We start from the raw sequence: 15,533 nt of genomic DNA, 5'->3' as shown, positions 1-15,533 counted from the left end.
ATCCACGCAACGCCACTCACACATGCAACGCCACTCACACATGCAACGCCACTCACACATGCAACGCCACTCACACATGCAATGCCACTCACACATGCAACGCCACTCACCCACGCAACGCCACTCACCCACGCAACGCCACTCACCCACGCAATGCCACTCACCCACGCAACGCCACTCATCCACGCAACGCCACTCATCCACGCAACGCCACTCATCCACACAACGCCACTCACACATGCAACGCCACTCACACATGCAACACCACTCACACATGCAACGCCACTCACACATGCAACGCCACTCACCCACGCAACGCCACTCACCCACGCATAGCCACTCACCCACGCAACGCCACTCACCCACGCAACGCCACTCACCCACGCAATGCCACTCACCCACGCAATGCCACTCACCCACGCAACGCCCCTCACACATGCAACGCCACTCACACACGCAACGCCACTCACACACGCAACGCTACTCACACACGCAATGCCACTCACACACGAAACGCCACTCACACACGCAACGCCACTCACACATGCAACGCCACTCACACACGCAACGCCACTCACCCACGCAACGCCACTCACCCACGCAACGCCACTCACCCACGCAACGCCACTCACCCACGCAACGCCACTTACACACGCAACGCCACTCACACACGCAACACCACTCACACATGCAACGCCACTCACACACGCAAATCCACTCACACCCACGCAGTGCCACTTTTACCTACACAGCACCACTTTCAGACACACAACGCCACTCACACCCACGCAAGCCCACTCTCACACACGCAACGCCACTCTCACCCATGCAATGCCACTCACACATGCAACGCCACCCACACATGCAACGCCACTCACACATGCAACGCCACTCACACATGCAATGCCACTCACACACGCAACGCCACTCACACACGCAACACCACTCACACACGCAACGCCACTCACACACGCAAATCCACTCACACCCGTGGCAGTGCCACTTTTACCCACACAGCACCACTTTCAGACACACAACGCCACTCACACCCACGCAAGCCCACTCTCACACACGCAACACCACTCTCACCCATGCAATGCCACTCACCCACGCAACACAACTCACACACGCAACGCCACTCACCCACGCAACGCCACTCACCCACGCAACAACACTCACACATGCAACGCCACTCACCTCACCCACGCAACGCCACTCAACCAAGCAACAACACTCACACATGCAACGCCACTCACCCACGCAACGCAACTCACTCAAAGCCACTCACACACACGCAGTGCCACTTTCACCCACACTGTGCAGTGCACAATAGGTCTCGCAGTAGGAAAGTTGGAGCTATTGGTTTTGTAAATGACAAAGCCCTTTATGTTTTTAAAATGAAAACAAAAATAAAAGGCATTGTTATTTGCAATTGTAATAGCTCCAACTTTCCTACTGCGAGACCTATTGGCAACGCCAGTGCTTGTTATTTCTCTTCTCCCACTCTATCTACCAACTGACAGAATGAGCTTTCTATTCTCTTCTAACCATTGTGGAAACCAAAGGAGATTCAAGGATTTAAATGGAAAAGGCCTTTATTTGTAATATTTGTTCTCCACTCCATTATGGGTACAGCCTTTACATTTAGGAAAATTCCCTCTCCTGGCACCCTGCTCCTTACAACCAGGAGCCTAACTAGTAATCAGTAATGTAGATTGTTGTCCTAAATGACTCTGCTCTGTATTCTAAGCTGTCGATTTCTTCGATGTTGCTAAGTGCCAGTGCTCCATCTGACTCTAGCACCCATCAGGCCTTCGCCAAATGACTCTTACTGATCCGTGAAGCACTAACACCCAATCTCAACTCCTCCATGGACTCAGCCACATTCCTGGACACCTGGAAGCACACCACCACAGTGCCCTTCCTCAAGAAACTCTCCGTTGACCCAGCCATGCTCTCCAACTACAGACCCACCTCCCTCCTACCATATCCAGCTCTTGGTCTTAGAGAAACAAATCAACTGATGCCTCACCGACTCACCTTAGCAACCACCAGCTCCTCGGCGCTACACAGTGTGGATTCAGACCCAACCACAGTACTGAAACAGCACTCATCTCCGCCTCAGTCGACATCCACATGATCCTTGACATTGGAGGCACAACAGTCCTCATTCTCTTGGATCTCTCTGCAGCATTTGCCACACTCACACCCCATCCTCATCAGGCGCATGCATGACAGTGGCATCCATGGACCCGCACTCCATTGGCTATACTCCTTATCAACTGATAAAACACAAGGTGTCAGCCTGACACCTCACTTCTTGCAAACCTGCAAACTCATCTGCAGAGTGCCTCAAGGTTCATTGCTCAGCCCCACCCTCTTCAATGCACACATGATCCCTCTGGCAAATATAATTCGAGCACATGATATCAACATCCTCTCCTATGCCACCAACAAGCAAATTGTATTCCCCTCTTGGACAACAAGCCCAACACAAGAAATAAGTTCAATGCCTGCTTCACTGAAGTCTAACTGGATGAAAGCCAACTATCAGCACTGACAAGACAGAAGTATTGAGCTTTGGCAAGAAAACTTTGCCATGGAACTTCAGCTGGTGACTGTCTGAACTCAGATCCACACCCAGCATCCACACCAGGAACCATGGAATCATCATCAACAGCAAACCCGACATGACTGCACAAGTCCTCACCGCCACTGCATCCTGCATCCACACCCTGAAGATGCTGATGAAGAACATCAAATGGCTGCCAAGCAACACCAGAAAAAACACAATTCATGCTCTAGCCACCAGCAAGTTAGAGTCCGGGAAAACCCTCTAAGCTGGGATCCTCAAGCAACTCACCAGAATGCCGTAAACAACCAGAACTCGGCAGCCAGACTCATCCTCAACCTCCCACATAGAACTGACATTACACTCTACTGAATATTAGGAGCTCCGCTGGCTTCTGATACTCAAATACACTAATTTCAGACTCCTCACGCAAACATTCAAGGCGCTACACAACTTAGGCTCCACCTACCTGAACAATTGCATCTAATTCCACCAACCACCCAGATACCTCCGCTCCACAGGATTGCTACTCGCACACGTCCCACACTTTCAAAGAACCTGGTCAGAAAGACGGACATTCTCTTATATCTCTCCTAAAGCAAGAAACAACCTCTCACTACACATCAGAGCTTCCTCCTCTCTTTTTTAATTCTGCAATAAGCTAAAGACCTGACTTTTTAATTACCCAACCTACTCTAGGCAGGGCTAGGCACACACACCTGCTCAGCGACAGGAAACCCTTTGTAGGTGATACCGATAATGCACTTTACAAATGCACATCATGTAACATGTGCCCGATTACGAAGTCACTTATGTCTGTAAATCTCTCATTGTTCATGGTACGGTTGGCTTCTTATTCTTGAACCTGAGTGTTCATGTCAGAACTATGCATGCATTTTAACTTTGCTCCTCGTTTAAAAGGCAACTGGCAGCCCGCCGGCCCACCAGGTCAGCTTAGGCTATGATCTCTGCTCCCCTGGTTGAAGACTGCCTGACAGCTTTTAAGATCCCTGCCTGCTTGGTATGGGAACTTGAAGACTTCAGGGCAGCCTCCACTGCAGCGGTAGCGCTGAAGGTTGAAGAGTTTGCCTGATTGGTCACCATGTTTGTTGCACCCTCTCAGCAAACTTTAAAAAATTAAAAAGAAACTCTCCAAATGGAAGTGTGTACTGGGAAAAACAAAAAATAATGATACTGACAGGTAGGGACTTTTGTTCCTGTTTGCTGTGGTGCCACTGTACGATTCACTTGCCCATGCCCAGGATTGCAATGTCTCCCACGCTGGCCCCTGGCATGGAAATCTAGTGATGTCTCACAGCCCTAAATTTAGGGGAGCAGCGATCCTGTGGCAGATGAGATATCAGGTCAAAGGTTTCCAGTAGGAGAACCTGTTGAGGCTTTGTCATTGTAAACCCATTGGTTAACCCATGTCTAAATAGGGCAGGAAAACTGCAAGGAATATGGGGCAGTGGAACCAGAAATTGATGGAGATTCACTTGCTCCACCAAATTCCAAATGAGAGATAGGTCTTCACAGCCCATTATATCATGTTCACAGAGATTTAATTGGAAAAAAATTGGAGATCCCTGGAGAATGTATCAGAAGCACATGAACACATTGAATTGAAAAAGTTGCCTCTCAGTTAAGCTGTAGAGTTCTCTAAATCCATTTTATAGAAAATCTTTGTAAATACAGTATACCAAAGCCATCAGCGTTGTCACTGATCCTTCCCTATATAAATGTGCTTTCTAGAAGTAATCGAACGCCTGAATCTTAGCATTCACATGCAGGCTAATGACTGACAGATTTAAGCTGATTGAGGTTTCAGAGGGGTCCCCAGCAGTCACCGACGGGGTAATGCACACCCAAACATTGGATGCTACAGAATTGAATTTGCTTATGTAGGATGAAGAATATGATCATGCTCGTGGATTTGGTCCTGGTCATTCCTCCCACCCCTCAACAATCTAAGGGAGGGAGGTAGAGGTAGGGTCTGTGTAATCACTTTGCCTCCAAGGTCAGTTTCAATCATCAAAAGAACTAACCCACAATGCCAATGCTCCATAGGTTCATAGAGGACTCTCTTGAAGACCCTCATTCATATGTTCAAACCCAATGCGGTATATTATGTCAACCGGGGTGATATTGTGGGTAGTTTCATCATAGGATCTCTTACACTTGAATGTCTTGTTCTCCAAATGAACAACCATCCTCCTTCCTGGAGGTGAACTGGCCATACGAAGACAGTGGTGACATGTGAGTATATTAAAATGATCTCTAGTCCCAGACAGAGTTTTTATTGAGATATAGATAAAAAGGGGATGGGGATGGGAGAGACTCAGAGACATAACCAACACGGCTGCTGCACAAATGTGATTACCCTGCATAAGTACTCTCTAATTCGACATGGCTTCCCTAATTCTTAAAATAAGGCAACATATTGTGCCTCCAACATTGATGTGTCCAGGAAGGAAGTCCCACCTGGACAAAGATATATGTAAGTCATTGTGCTTACAGAGGCAACCTCAAAATTTGAGGAAAACCAGCTCACTTGGTTCTGATGAAAACCCGAGACCCATATCAGTTATATAGGGCTGAAACATGTTGACCTGACTTTATCACCAGACTAGTAATTTTTTCCTAGCACATCCTGTGTGTTTTAACCTTATCCCCATCCTCTTTTTATCTGTATCTCAATAAATACTCTGACTGGGATTGGAGATCATGTTAATATACTCACATGTCACCACTGTCTTCATGTGGCAAGTTCACCTCCAAGGAAGGAAGATTGTTAAACTAAAAAATGCAAGCTCTGGAACTTCGAGAAGAAGTTCCCAAGACCCAGGAATGAAATGAAAATACATTTGCTTCCAAAAAGTATACAGGCTGAAACCCCACCTACTTAATTTAGCGAGCATTTTTCCCTTTCATTGAAACCTTGGCTTTTCCGCTTCCATGTACTTTACTGGAAAGTGGTAAATGAAAAGTATAACATGAAATTACAGTTTTCTAAGAGTCTGGAAGGTTCTTGGCAGATAGGAAATTACATTTCCTATTACATCTCAACTAGTGAATCGTCATCCGCCCTCCCTCTGCTCCCCCTGGACCCACCATACTATTTCTGTTGCGCTATGCGTACCCACTATTTGGAATTGATCTAACTCTGATGTGATCTTGATGTTAACATATACTGATCTAAAGCGCTCTGATACCCTTGAGTCTAGCCAGCGCTATATAAAACTCCTAAATAAATAAATTAATCTCCTGGCCCATATACTTTCTGAATTAGAAGCAATGTGTCCCGAAGCGTAGATGGGATTAAAAAAGAAATGCATGAGGCCTCTGGTATCCAAGAGGGGATCTCAACTCACAGCGGCTCCATCTGTGTGGACTAGAGGTTATTTCCTGCGGTGAACATCCATGTCTATGTAGATGCCACAGGTGATCACTCACAGCTCAAGAGCTGTGAAGTCTCACTTCTCTTTGGGCTCTGTCCCATCTGAAATCAAAGGAGTAGAGATGCCATCACGGATGCTCAACACCCTTTAGATATTACAAATGACAATTTGCACTCCCAATCCATGTGAACGTTTAGCTTTTCTATAGGCACAAGTAGGGTGCTGCCACTCTACATCATCTACTGTCTTCTGAGTCCGAAAATGTTAACTTATTTTTAAATTTTGGAGTCAAGCAAAAACATTTAAAATTATTTAGGATAAGGATTTATTGAAAAGCAAAATATGTATGTTTTAGAGTTGCTGCAAAGGGAGTCGTGTGAGTGAATTTCCATTTCTTCCAAATCAAAATGTTTCCATACATGATTTTCACTGACTTTACAGGCAAATGAGCAATAAGCATTCGAATGTCTGGAAACGCCTAAAACGGACATCTTTAAATGGAGAGCATTGTGGCATGGTGTTACAGAGCTGTGCTAAGAACTTCTCAACACATCTAAGGTGTAGGCACTGTATTTGTTATGCTGAAAATGTTATTTTTAAAGCAGGGGCGCGGTCCAAATGAAGATTTCTCCATTTGTGTCAAAGGGTTGCTATAAGTCAGAGTATGGCTCGATGGACTGGAAGGAAGAAAGACCCCTACTTGACTAGCAGTCTCTACCAGATCTGAAAGCACTTTTGAGAATTTATCCTTTTGGACTTTCCAGATGAGCACAGCGTGGTCACTTCTCATCCTTGAGTGACCTGAAGTATTCTTGGTAGGCAAACCTGCTATTCTTGCAAAAACATGCTCCCTGCTTTAAAGGGTTCATTAAAAACGCTTTTCTTCACTTTTACCTGGAGCAGTTGTAAGAGTGTCAAAACTGCTGCATCGGCTCCACATCAAACAGGAGAAAAGTCTGAAATGGATGCCTGCTGGAGGAGGTTGCGGCATGCGAGCTGGTAGGTGCATGAGTATAAGAGGCATCTTATTTTAGGGTATGTTATGCACATATTTATATGGCCGAATGCGAGCCACATAAATACATAAAAAGTGCGAGCAGTATAAATGCATATAAAATATCGTAGGATAAGAATGGGGTGGTGTCGCAGTACCAATCACAATCTGTTCCTTCACACCCTGCTTTCGACTAAATCAATTGCAAAGCAGAGTATGGCATTGCCTGTGAGTCGTGGTGAGTGCTTGAAACACATTTGTTCAAGTTTAATGTTATTTTTTTTAATTATTTAAGATTTCTATTTTACGCAAAAAAAATGTTTCAATATATTTTACTAAATGTCCCTATACTTTCCCATAGAGAGAGCTCCATCCTGATCGTGTAGACCTCCACCAACAGGTGAAAAGTTACTACTAGTAACTTCACACTTGTAAATTCAATCTGGGAGGCTCCACCCCCTCGTTGAAGTGGGTGGATACATTTAAGCCTAGTCCTAGCTATACATTTTTCCCTGGGAACTGATGAAGAGCAAAGAAGTGGAGAGTTGGTGTAGGAGAAAATCTATATGTGAATAAATCTAGGGCCATATGCATCATCAAACTATTTTGCATTTCCTAAATAGCGAATTTTAAGGAATAGCTATTTAGGAAATGCAAAATGGTATGTATGAACAAAATCGCTTTTTATTTGCGATTCCTTAAGCTTCCTTATTTGCGAATTTGCATTTTGCGAATTCGCAATTAAGGAATATATTCCAATGCATTCCTATGGGCCAGGAGGCCCATAGGAATGAATGCAAAATAATTCTCAAATTGCGAATTCGCAATTAGCTAATCGCAATTTGAGAATTATTGCAAAGGTGCGGGGGTGTCTCAAAGACACCCTGCTGCACCCCTGAAAAGAACTTCTGTGTGCATATGGCGCCCATACATGCCCTATGGGCATGTGTGTGCATCATATGCCACCTTTAAAAATGCCAATTTGTGCATTTCTGGAAGAATTCGCAAGTTACCATCAACTGAAAGTTGGTAGTAATTTGCGAACTCTTAAACAAAATTCGCAAGCTAAAATTGCTACATACATAGCATTTAAGGAATAGCAAAATTGCGATTCCCTAAATACTATGGAAAAATAAGGAATCGCACAAGTTTGCAATTCTTTATTTTGGGAATGTTTCATACATTCCAAAACGTGCAAAACGGCCGTTTGCGAGTCGCAAAGGCCAAAATTCTGCGAATTTCTGCCTTTGCGATTCAAAAACGGCTTGATACATATGGCCCCTACTCATGCAAATTTAGGTTTGTGAACCCGGCCCAGTGTGGATTTTTTAAAATAATATCATTCATGTATTGTGGGTTTATTGGGTGAGCCACAGGTTGTAGTCTAGATCCTAACATGGAAAAGTGGCTACTTGCTTTGCACATTGCCTGGTGATCTTGCCTGTGCATGAGTTAACTGGAAGCATGTGATGGTACCGCAGAGTCATCTGCTGTCTTATCCTGATGGTGTTAGGAGGGTGATAAGAGTTCTGTTTCTCTGTGTACTTTTCCATGATTATGAATTTTGCTGGTATAGTTGAATGCTTTTGAGCATGTTGCAATGTTTGCTATGTGTGAGGTCTTCTGTATAATAAGGGCCTTATTATGAGTTGGCTAGAATTTAGTGCAGAAATACTGAGTGGTCAAAATCTATGTCAGCCTACAGCAGAGGCATAGCGCTAAATGATGAGGCACTACCGCAGAATGTGATAGGGGCCCCTAAGTCTCCTCTATCTTATAGATATTTACTGACCTTTGCCTAAATGGGGACCGCCTATAGGGCTGGGGGCCCTGGAAGGGTGGGGGCCTCCCTGCGTCGCAAGCGCTTGTGTTACTCTTCCTGCCCAACGGCGTTTCCACACCAAATTTTGCCATTGTTAGTTTCACCCTGGAGTGGGGAATAACTGCTCAGACCAAGTGTCCTTTACCAGTCAGTGTCCCCCCAGTTCAGTGTAAACCCCAGACTTTTTATGCTTCTGCTGAATAAGTGACAAGTATCTTGGGAGGGCAGTAGAGGTTTGGGATGGATGAGCACTGACGCAGGACACGCTTGTGCCTGTGAGGGGCTCGGGGGTACTCTGTGTACTCCCTCCCTCGTACGGCTACAAGAGTTGGGTCAGGGATGGACAGTGATGCTTCCCGCATCCCATGCAGCTCCTTTGACAGGCCTGAACGCACTTAGAATTGCGACCTGTAGTATTTCATCTGAAGTTATCTCTCTAGGTGAAATACCCAAACTCGTAATGAGGGCCTAAGTTGTGTTGGAGGTTCATGTGTGATGTGGTTTAGTGAAAAGGCTTTTCTGGAGCAAGTTGACAACAGTAATGTTGTAAGTAGTTTAGGTTGGCAGCAGGACACGTCTTCAGGTTATTAAGTTGGAATTATTAAGATAGTACAAGATAAGACAGCAGAGCAGTAAAACCTCACAGCGGACCAGACCATCAACTGCCAAGGCTGGAACCTTCCCACACCAGATAGAACACACTTAGGTACTATAGGAGTTAGAGAAGGTAGGAACACTAAGAAAGGACTACCGACACCAAGTAGCCATATTGAAGTAAGTATAAATATACAACAAGTAACCTGTATGGAATGGCGAGCAGAGTGCTGATAATAGGGCAAACGAGGGCAGAGAATGTTTGCAATAGATCTGTCTGGTGGGCCTTCACCACAGGGCTCTGGTTTGTACATTATACCTGCGTTTTTGCACCCGGTTTGTCTCCAAACAGGGTAAAGCTCTGCCCTCTGGAGGGACTGCTGGTACTGCAGCAGGTAGAGGCTTGGGCAACGTGTAATGGCCATTACAATGCCTATGTCACTCTGCACCAACATATTTTTCTGATCTTCAGAAACATTAAACACCCTACTTGCACCTATCCTACGGACACTGGGCACTTGATGTCCTGTGTGAGCAGAGAATCACAAGAGCTGAACCCATCATACCCATCTGTTCAGAGAGGAATTCCCGCCCCCTCTAACCCATTTCTCTGTGCCTACTACACATTGAACCCCCCCATTCTAACTCTATGCCATATTTTCCCACGCATTCTTAAGGACCATCAAACCTCTTGTTGGCTCGTGGTGCTAAAAAAATCTAAATGTCTTCATTCGTGCTGTAACCATGTGGTCCTAGATCTTTTGGCCTATTCCTTCTTGCATTTATTTTTTAAACCCAACCCGGAGTGGCCCTCAGCTCGCTCTTTTCTTGATGTTGTGATGTGGACAGCACCCTGGGCCACAGAAGGGTCTGGCCTTCGGAGCTGTACCCCGGTTAAAAAACATAAAGATGCCAGTACAGTGTGTTTCCTGTTTCCCTGAGTCTGAGCATCCATATAACCTAATTTCAAAACATTTCCAGAAGAAATAGTTAAATATATATGTGTTTTTATATACCTTCCTACGAATTTAAAGAATTCAAAGCATAGGGTATTTCCTATTGTAAGTTGTATACTCTGAAATGAAAAGGCCACATCCTGTCTAGTGACAGTGTAGGGCCCACCAGGGGTGCGAATCCACAGCTCCCCAAGATCACATACACACATGTTGTATTTTTACTCATCCCTGTTCTCCCTATCGCAGCAACGTTGGTGCTTTTAACCTCTTTTGTGCAAGACACTGTTTTTTGTATGCACTTTTATGGGTCTGTGCCCCTTTTGGGCCTATGTACGGTTGCTGGTCTGTGCACAGCTGTGTGCATTGTTAACTTGCTAAACACTGCACCTTTTGTTTGGGTTTAAGCACTTTCTGTAAGTATGCACCTTTGTCACCCCATGCACAATTTTGTGACTCTGTATATCTTTTGAACCCGTCATCTTTTGAGGAGTATGCACCTTTCTGTTCCCACTGCACTTTTGGGCCTAATCACCGTTTATTAATTCGTAGCACATGTGTTGGCCTACACACCTCATTTTTTCACTGCACACTTATGTGAACATTTTTACTGTTATGCAATATAAATATTTCAAACTATGCATTGTGGGGGCCGATGGGCCTTTTTTTTTAACCTATGTAACTTTTTGGGCTTGTTCACCTTTTGTAAGCTTATGTACCATTTTGGATCCAGACAACTCAACACAGTTGTCTTAACTCCTGCACTCAGCAAACTCTTAAACATGGATCTTGACGGCAGTATTCTCCTGTGGAACTATGCCTATGTAACAATGCTGCCCAAGAGCGCTCCTGGTCCTACCCCACGAAAATAGAGTATGTGTACGTGACAAGACACATGTTATCTGGTTTGTTCAGCGTTGCTCTCCCTTTGCGTCACATGGGGTTTGCACTGGTATTTACCACTTGACAGTACAAGAGCAGGCACAACATGGGAGAACAGCATTCAACAAATTGAAAGAAAGGCCGAGAAATAGATGGTGCTCTGTTATTAGTGAGGGAGGTGTTTGCCTCACAGATCACAAAGTAAGCTGTCTCCATTAGCCTCATGACAGATTGTCAACAAATGTCACTATCCTTCAATCACAGTGGTAAGAGTATTCCATAGTCTGTACCCACAGTGTAGGCTAATTCGCCTCTCATCCGATCACAGTAGAAAATGTACCACTCTCCCCCACCAAGAGTAGACGAGGTTTTCCTCTGTCCTCCAGACACAGTGGGAGCGCATTCCCCTGTCCCCTGATCACAGGGGAGATGGTTGTGCACTGTCCCCTGTGTCACAGAATGAACACATTCTGCTGCCCTTCATTTACAGTGCGAAAACCTTCCTCTGCCCCCATTCACAGCAGAGAAGACGTGGGTGACACCATCTAGTAGTGACAGTGGGATTATAGTCTGCTTCCTTCAGTCACAACGAGTGGGTCTTCTACTGACCGCTTCTCACAACAGAGAGGCCTTTTCACTACCCAATAACCACTGTAGGAACCCCCTCCACTGCCATTCAATCACAGCCACAGGGCATGCTGCTGTTCCCCTTAAAGGTACATAGGAGATTCCACAGTTCCTCTACTCACAAGAAAACAGAGGAGAAGTCGATCCTAACCAGGGGGGTGACTCGGAGGCACTCTTGCTCAAGCTCGTAACATTCCACCAGGTGGAATGTTAAGGTGGTCTGATTTGGCACTGACACAAACAGTCCATGATCCTCAGAAGGCAGCACCCACTGTTCACAGTTTGCTCTCTTAAATCGCCCCACCTCTCCTTTTCGTAGTACCCACACAATCACGCCACAATTTAAAAAATATACAGAAACAGAGGCAGGCAAGTGCTCCTCCTGCCTTGGCGACCACGTCCCCTCAAGCTTCATTATGTGTCATCCCCAACTTAACAGACACTCACAAATAGATCTTAGACAAAAGCAGTTTTTCCCATGACCCTCAAGGTGAGTATCCCCCAAAACAAGCCATAAATACAGTTCAGGGCCTTGCTGGACGCAATTAGAACCAGAAAGAGAAACCAGAAGAAAGAGTGAGAGGTACAACAGGAGAAAAAGAGGAAGAAAGCAATTCGCAAGTAAATAAATTAGGTAGAAAGTGAGAAAGGCAAAGGAAGAAAGTGGAAAAGGTAATGTGTGAATCGAGAAAAGAGTTTGCGGCGGAAAGGTTATGCACAATTAAGGGAAAGAAAGAAAGAAAGAAAGATAGAACGAAAGAAAGAAAGAAAGAAAGAAAGAAAGAAAGAAAGAAAGAAAGAAAGAAAGAAAGAAAGAAAGTGGAAAAGTAAAACAGTGGAGTCATGAAAGAACCCAATTAAGTGTGGAAGAACTATAATCATTGAAAGATAAAATAGAAGCTAAGAAAGCAAGAAAGAAAGCTAGAAAGAACGAAAGAAAGAAAAAAGAAAGAAAGCAAGAAAGGAAGCAAGTAAGAAAGAAAAAATAAAGAAAGCAAGAAAGGAAGCAAGAAAGAAAGAAAGAAAGAAAGAAAGAAAGAAAGAAAGAAAGAAAGAAAGAAAGAAAGAAAGAAAGAAAGAAAGAAAGCAAGAAAGAAAGAAACAATTTAAGGAAATTCATATGAAGCGAACCGACCTCCACACAACGCCGTGCGTTCTAGGACAGTGAACTTGGTCTTGGTATACGAGTTTGTGACCGCACTGGAAGCATCCTGCCCTTGGTCCGGTCAATACCGTGTCGCCGCTGCCTTTCCTCCCTTGCACAGGGCTCCCTGATTCATGGCAGACTTTTAAACTCCAAAACAGAAAGAGGGAGAGCGAGAGAGAAAGTTTCCAGGGCTGCCAGTTACCCATAAAAAATCTCTCTTTTTTTCCTGCAGACTACAAAAGCATGCTGTTTAAAAAGCAGAGACTGGGTTGAAACTCAATGCAGCCCTCGGGCTGAGCTTTAACTATAAAAAGTGAACTCTGACACGCCGAAGGGGCTCCGCTTCGAGCAGCTGGAGGTCTGCGAGAGAGGGGCTTGGCGATGCTCAGGAGAGCGACGGTCGCCGCAGGTGAAGCCACCGCCGACCCTCGGCGGCAGTGGGCGGCTGTGCTGGCTTGCCCAGGGGCGGACTCCGGAAGGACTTGTGGTAGATTGAGCGTGAGATCTGAACGGGTTCTTCCTGCTCGTCCACTCGTCGCCCCCACATCGTAGGCTACCAATCTGCAGGTCCGAAGGAAGAGGAGGGAGGGAGGGAGGGAGGGAGAGTGGTCCTCCGGGGACCAGTGCACTGCTCGCAGCCAGTTCAAAGAGGGGAGAGAGTGCAGAGGTCCGGGGCTCACGCTCGTGGCCTCGGTGCTACGGGCACAGACAGGGTGACCCCAGGGGCTGACCTCACGGTCCTGGACGGCCACAAGCACATACTCTCACCGGGCACACCAAGCACAGCAGGCGAAAGGACGGGTCGTGCACTCACCTGGGACAGGACGTGGCGAGTCCAACCCGACCCCAACTCACTCCTGAGCTGCCAAAGTGTTCCGCCGAGAAGCGCCCGCTCCGTCTCGCCGTGTGAGGCGTGTGCCTGCCTCCCTCGCTCTAATGAGGTGTGTGCCTGCCTGTCTGCCTGCCTTTGAATGTGTGCTTGTCTCGCTGTAAATGAGATGCGTGCCTGCCCTCGAGTGAAGTATGCTTCAGCCTATAAAATATGTTACGCCTTTCCCACTATGAGTGGCGTACCTCTGTGTTGTGCATGTGTTTTCCCGTCTGAGAGTGGCGTGTGCTTCTCTTTCTAACTGAGGTTTGTTTGTGTGTCAGTGCCCGCGAACGGGTGATGTGTCTGCCCTCCTCGGGGTGACGTGTATGTGTGTGTGTGTGTGTTCCCTGCGTGCGAACGGTACTTGTATGTCTGCCTCTGTGTTGTTTGCGTGTTCCTCCGTGTTAGCAATCCGTCTGCAGGATTCTCTCTGATGTTTGCGAGTCAGTGGGTCTCTTTCTGAAGCTGGTGTTGTCAGGGCGAAGTGTGTGTGTCTCTTAGTGCGTGGGGAATGTATGCTTGTCTCTTTCTGTGCGTGGTGTGTCTCTCACCCTCTATGCCCCCCTCCCTCTCTCTCACTTTCATGAAGAAATCTTCACAATCTGCTATTCATAACCCAAAACGGTCATGTGACCAGGCAGCCTCTTAAATATACGGCACATTTTTCAAAAAACCACAGAATGACTTCAGGGTAGGATGCAGGAAATATTTTCTGTGTTTCTTTTTCCCCCTCCCTGTCTCGTTGTTCAGGGTTTGAGTGGCTGTCAGACTGGCTTGCGCCCGGGGCACTGGGTCCCCGCGCACAGGCCACAGGAATACCTCCCCTTTTCTGCCACCCCTGGTGCGGCTGATGGCTGGCCTGCCTCGGGCAATCAGGCAGGCAGACAGGCGCGGCGGCGAGGCAGACACACATGAGCACAGACAGGTAGACTTGCTGAGACAGAGACATATTCACAAGCTGGAAACACACATGGGCAGAAACAGACATGACAGGAGACCGCGACAAGGCGGTGCTCAGACACAGGCACATGTAATGTATATGGTGTATATCTAGTTACAAAGCAGTGGTCGATTGAGAAAGGCATGCAGACATGCAGGGACAAAGACACGCGTGTTTCCACAGGCACATGGCAGAAAAAGATGCATGTCTGGGGCGTACGCGTACCGCAAGCCCCGCTGCAGCCCATGCAGGGGTGGGGATGAGAGGCTGTCACTTTTGGGGCCCCTTAACTCTTTTGCCCCCCATTCAAGCCAAGGCACATGCGTAGCTGTCTCGGAGGCCCGCGTCACATTCTGCAGCGGGGCCGCAGTCTTTTCGTCCCGCCACTGGTGCATGTACAGGCACGCGTCCAGGGTGGCAAGAACAGTCACTCAGGGTGAGACGGAGGATATACAGAGATGCAGAGGCGCGCGAGAAGCACATGCAGATATGTGTCGGCAGAAACCAGACAGGAGGCGCACACAGACATGCAAATACAAACAAGTTCAGACGGACGCAAGTGGGCATGCACAGAGAGGCACACGCGGAGACATTGGCAAACACCTACACGCACGCATAGGTAGGGCCAGAGAGACCTGTTGAGTGGCAGACATGCCAATGTGCATATATGTGCGCGGTGATAGGCTCATGTGCTCCAGGGGTAGGAAGATTGGCATTCCAGCAAGGCAAATGC

General features: G+C 46.6%; 1 protein-coding gene across 2 annotated transcripts in view; it reads right to left on the bottom strand.

Annotated features, from left to right (window-relative positions):
* RARG (retinoic acid receptor gamma) overlaps window positions 1–14,366 on the bottom strand; it is a 378,215-nt gene extending 363,849 nt beyond the window's left edge. The window contains exon 1 of one of the 2 annotated variants that reach the window (XM_086965476.1): window positions 13,804–14,366. The gene's annotated coding sequence lies outside the window, so the exon portion shown is untranslated. Of the gene's footprint in view, window positions 1–12,977; window positions 13,346–13,803 lie in introns of those variants that run through there. The other variant, XM_086965487.1, reaches the window with a different exon arrangement.
* Between the last annotated feature and the right edge of the window lie 1,167 nt (window positions 14,367–15,533).

The sequence above is a fragment of the Lissotriton vulgaris genome, chromosome 1_1 (genome assembly GCF_964263255.1).
Source record: "Lissotriton vulgaris chromosome 1_1, aLisVul1.2, whole genome shotgun sequence".
Taxonomy (NCBI): domain Eukaryota; kingdom Metazoa; phylum Chordata; class Amphibia; order Caudata; family Salamandridae; genus Lissotriton; species Lissotriton vulgaris.
Note: the sequence above shows the minus strand (reverse complement) of the source record. Positions and strands in the feature narration are given on the sequence as shown.